This window comes from Myotis lucifugus, unplaced genomic scaffold (genome assembly GCF_000147115.1).
Source record: "Myotis lucifugus unplaced genomic scaffold, Myoluc2.0 scaffold_276, whole genome shotgun sequence".
NCBI classification, from domain to species: domain Eukaryota; kingdom Metazoa; phylum Chordata; class Mammalia; order Chiroptera; family Vespertilionidae; genus Myotis; species Myotis lucifugus.
In genome coordinates, this window is record NW_005871324.1 from 1,660,599 (window position 1) to 1,666,269 (window position 5,671).

A 5,671-nucleotide genomic window follows, 5' to 3' on the forward strand; every position below is an offset into this window, starting at 1 on the left:
TGATCAAAAACAACAGGAGTAGACCTTTGTCTAGAAGTGTCCCCTTCTCTCCTGGACATGGTCCAGATCCTGACAACCAGACCTGCTCTTGGAGGACAGACAGGCCACATTTGGAATGAGGAATGAGGAAGAGCCAAGGAAAACCTTCTCTCATAACGGAAGCACAGTCTGGTTGGTGGATCCAGTGGTCCCGTGTGCATGGGGCTGTCCCGTGACCGGAGTCCTGCGTGTGCTGGGCACCCAGCAGCCTGTCAGGCCCTCCCTGCCCACTGGTCGTGGGTTCTGGGCAGGCCCATCTCGGCGAGGGGACACAGCCAGCCCCTGCCCATCCCTCCTCTTTAGGCGAATCACACTTCACAGGAATCTGTACTTGAATGTGAGACGTTGACAATAAAACGCTGAGGCTATGGTGAGTCCATCCATTCCATGTGCTTAACTTGTGTGACGGGGACAAATGGAGCTGTTGTATGCGCAGGGTTGGTGGCTGCTCTCCGGCCTGCAGGAGCTCCTGCGGCACAGGTGCTAATACAGTGCTCTTTCCACTTTCTCCTTTGCGCACGGTCTCCTGAGCACTATGCGAGTTCTTGGGCTGATGCCCGGGTGCGGGAGAGCCTGTGTATATGGGATATAGTAGGTGCCAGTGACAGGGCCTCCTGAGCGAGGCCGAGGAGCCAGGGATGTATCCAGGTTCAGTGGGGAGCCCCCGAGGACCCCCTGAGGGAGCAGTGTGGTCAGACCTGCACTTGGTGTGGACTGTGGAGTGGGTTTCAAGGTAAGAGGGTAATGGAGTCTGTCTCAACCCCAGGACCAGGGTTGGGGGCAAGCACTTGGGAGTTCCTATCCCCAATTGGGGCCAAGCATAAGGGGGTCCCACATGTCCAATGCCAGGACCCAGGCTTCCCTGTGCCTCTGTAGCCGACCCCCAACTTGGCCTTCGCAGAGAAATGAGAGCTTATGGGGTGTGGACCCGCATCAGGCCCGACTTGGCTGCTCATCCCTTCCTCCTCAGCCCTCAGGGGTCTGATGCCCTCCCTGGCTCACTGTGAACTCAGAAGAACAGCGCTTGAGCAGAGCCAGGCTTGGCGGGGGCTTGCATAGGTGACACAGCCCATGCCCCAAGCCCCTGAAGGTCTGGCTGAGCCAGAGGAGCCAGGCTTCCAGCTCAGGCACTGCTAGTGCCAACACCCTTTATCTGCCTCAGCGGGCTGCCCCACAGCATGGACCAGTGCCCACACCAGCATCCACCCTAGCCAGGCATGTCCACCCTCGTAGGGCACCACTGGGCTGGGGGCAGAGCCACTGAAGAGCCTCCAAAGGTATTCGCCTCTGCTCCAGGGGTGGGCATCAAGGGAAAACTTTCCCACCTGTGTCATGGCCCCCTCTGTGTCTAGCCTGCCCAGGGCTCCCCAATAGCCTGGGTCCCCCAAGGAACAGGCAGCTCAAGGTGTTTGGGATTGTTAGGGGTTGAATTTTGTGACCCCCAAAAGATATGCTGTAATCCTAACCCCAGGACCTCAGAATGGGACCGTATTAGAGGTAATCAAGATAAAGTGAGGCCATTAAGGTGGGCCCTAAGCAAATATGACTGATATCCTTATAAAAAATGGAAAATTTGGATATGCACACAGGAGAACGCCCTATGAAGACGATGACTATGCTGCCACACAACAAGAAATTACCAGAAGCTGGGAGAAAAGCCTGGAACAGATCTTTCCCGGCACCATTAGAGCGTGCATGGCCCTGCTGTCACCTTGATCTCAGACTTCAGGACTTCAGAACTGTTGTTGAAGCCACTCATTTGTGGTACTTGGTTATGGCAGTCCTAGCAAAATGATATAATTGTGACCTTCACTTGACAGATGAGAAAACCAAGGCTTCGATATGCACTATGACAGCCCCTCAGTCCCCAGAGCACATGGGCGTCAGAGCCCTGAGGCTAGGAAAGAGCAGGAAGAGGACAAGATGTGTGCCTGGCCCTCTAGGCCCACAGTGTCCTCCCACTCTGGTCTCTTCCTGCTGTTGGCACCCCTCTCACCTTCACCTCATTTAATCAAGCCCCTGCCACTGCTATGGCCACATTTTCTGCACAGCTCCTGCCCCAGGGCCTTTGCACTCATTGTCCCCTCTGCCTAAATAACTCCTCTTCCAAATATCCCAACTGCACTCTCCATCACATTCTGCAGACTGTTGCTAAAGTGATTTTTGGAGGGGCATCCCATCTAAATTTGCCATTTTCTCTGCCTGGCTCCCTGCTCTTTATATCAGTTAGCACTGTCTGACATACTATGTATTTTGATGGTTTATGTCAGGGGTCCTCAAACTACAGCCTGCGGGCCACATGCAAATACAAATATTGTATTTGTTCCCGTTTTGTTTTTTTACTTCAAAATAAGATATGTGCAGTGTGCATAGGAATTTGTTCATAGTTTTTTTTTAAACTATAGTCCGGCCCTCCAACGGTCTGAGGGACAGTGAACTGGCCCCCTGTTTAAAAAGTTTGAGGACCCCTGGTTTATGTGTTTCCCTGTCAGGAGAGCTCCAGGAAGTTAGGACCTTTCCTCTTCTGCCTACGGCTATATCCTGATGCCTTGAATCAAGGATATAGTGCTGATGTTGCTCAAGCCTCCATTTATTTAGTGCCTTTTAGTGAGGCCCCTATCCTGTTAGAAGGGTACCAGGACCATAGGAATCTGATGCCTTCTAGAAGCACTTTTGGCATACCATCCAGGAAGTCCTCAGCCTGATGTTGGCATGGCTTAGCCAGTCTTCTCTGCTTGCCACCGGATGCATTTGGTCCCTGAGTTCCCCAACGTGGGTCTTCTTCTCCTGGGTGAATGGGGAATTCATCCATCCCTTTCTCAGATGCCCTTTTTCCCAGATGAGCTTCTCCTACTCTCTGGCTCCACGACAGCCAAGTTGAGATGTGCTGGCGTGGAGGCCAGAGGTGTGGAGCTGACTGATGCAGAGGCAAATCTATGAGGAGACATGACCAGCTCAGGAATGCAGCCTGACCTTAAGTTTTGTCCTGGCAGGTCTGCAGAGACTGCCCATGACACCCCATCTTTTGACAATTTTTGTCAACCGATGGTCATTGGTGCTAATTCAATGCCAACAGGAATTCCCAATTTGGGGTGTGGTGACAATTGTAGAACAGCTCTGGGGCCAGGGCCCTCTCCAACTAGACAGCTCTGCTCTGTCCTGCAAGATGCTCTGCTGTGGCCTGCAAGACATCTCCAGTGTTTCTGCTCAGCCAGGGAAAGTCTTCAGTCTTTGATGAAAAGGGAAAGTGTGTTCTCTGAGCCAGATGGGAGTTGGCTTATAAGGACAGAAGTCCCTGCTCCTGGTCCCTGATTGGTCTGTCCTCATGCAAGGACTCTCTAAACCAGTGGTTCTCAACCTTCCTAATGCCTCAACCCTTTAATACAGTTCCTCATGTTGTGGTGACCCCCAATTTCATTGTTACAAATTGAACATAATTAAAGCATAGTGATTAATCACAAAACAATATGTAATTATATATGTGTTTTCTGATGGTCTTAGGCGACCCCCAAAGGGGTCGTGACCCACAGGTTGAGAACTGCTGTTCTAAACCTTGCAGTTTGGTTGGTCCAAAAGGCAGTCCTGATTGGTTAGAATAGAGCAACTCTGATTGGTTGGAACTGCACAGCTCCAATTGGACAGGGAAAGCCTCAGCCCTATTGGTTGAAATAGGATTCTCAGAACTCCTTCATAAAGCCTGGCTCAGATGGCAAAAACACAGTGCAGGAAGGGAGTTCAGTGGTCGCTTCTCTGTGAAGTGCAGATTGTGTGACAGGCTCATGTGCAGAAATGGCTGCTAGACCGGTTTTTTTTTTTTTTTTTTTTTTTTTTTTTTTTTTTTTTTAAATTTGAGCTCAGTTAGCTACCAGGAGCCCTTCTTAGTAGTTATCTTTTTTTTTTTTCCTCAGGGTTCACAGTTTGGATGTGTTTACATTTGCTGGTGACCATGATCACTTGGTTAAGGTGCCTGCAGATGGCAGAAACCTGGCTCCTGGGTGGCCAGGCTAAAGTGCAAACAAGCCCAGAGGAAAGTTGACCACCCCAGCTTGGGCTGGAGTTCCAGATTCCAGGCTTCAATCTTTGTGACTCTGAGGCTGGAGCCAGGTGGGGATTGTGGGGAGGGCTGGTGGTGAGGGTCCTTGTCCATCATCCAGTTGGTAGAGATAGCTAAGGCTGAATGGTGGTGTAGCAAGGGTCCCATGGGCCCTGATGGCACTGGGCCAAGGTCAGCAGCTGACCAAATCCAGGAACCAGAACCTCATGAGGCTCAATGCCCACTGTGAGGTGCCTGGTGCTGGCAGCTAGGTGGATGGAAGGGGGCAGGAAGGGAAGCATGGGACTGTGTAGGCTTCCAGTTTCCTCACCTGCAATATTCTTTCTCCCCACTTTTGTTAACCTTTCCATTGAAGGAATCTCAATTTGCTACAAAATTCAAAAAAATAGAACTATGGACGTATGAAAAAAAGGCCACATGCTAACCTGACTAGTTCAGGGAAGGCCTGCATGGCGGTTTTGCAAATTCCAAGACCAAAAGTAACCACAAAGGATGGTCTGAAATTAAAAATTTAATTAAAAGCAGTTGATAGGAGGTAGTCATTTCCTAGGCCAGTATTTTCCCTGACAAAGATCAAATTCTGATCTTTACTGAGCCTATTGTCTTTCTGCATCTAAGATAACATACCTGTGAAGTGTCTGGATAACCAAAAATGGCACCAAGGGAGACCACAAATTCCCTCATTGTTATTGTTATCATGTTAATTGTTGACTGTTAACTATTCTGTACCCATCTATGTAAAAGAAGCATGTGTCCATCCTTTCACTTTTTATCCAATCTCAGAGGTTTCCCCACTTTGCTTTCTCCCACCTCCCTAATCTAGCACCAATGGATTTCAAGTAACCCACTTACGGCTCCTCTTTTGATGGTAGTTTATAAAAACAAGGTAAAAACCTGCCATTCTCCGGAGCATTATCCCAATACATTGAGGTTTTGCTTCCTGGCAATTGTCAACAGTTTGGCTCAGATTACTCACAAAAATTCTTTAATTTTTGAATGTGTGTGTTTTTGTATGTTAACAGAACAAAGAATTCCAATATCATTCATCCACTTCCCCCAAATGTTAACACCTTACCTAACTACAATAAAATGATTACAACCAGGAAAGTAGCATTGTTAAATACTATTAGCTGATTTACAGACTTTATTTGAATTTTACCAATTGCCCCACTAATATCCCTTTCCTAAGCCAGCTTCTAATCTCTGATCCAGATCCCACATCACAATTTGTTGTGTCCCCTTTAATCAAAGATGGCTCCTTAGTCCTTGACTTCCATGATCTTGACACTTTAGAAAAGTACCAGCCCAGTTTTTTAGTAGAATGTCTCTCAGTTGGGTTTGTCTGATTTTTCTTCATGATGACATTCAGGGTTAGCCTTTTGGGCAGAAATACCAAGTGATACATGCCCTCAGGAGGCACACAATTTTTCCCTTTTCTGGTGCTTCTTTTCCCCTTCAGTTTTATTTGGGTATAATTAACGTACAAGCAACACATTCTTACAGTGTATAACTTGATCAGTTTGGATGTGTATACGTTTGCTGGTGACTCTGATCACTTTGTTAAGGTGGTGTCTCTCA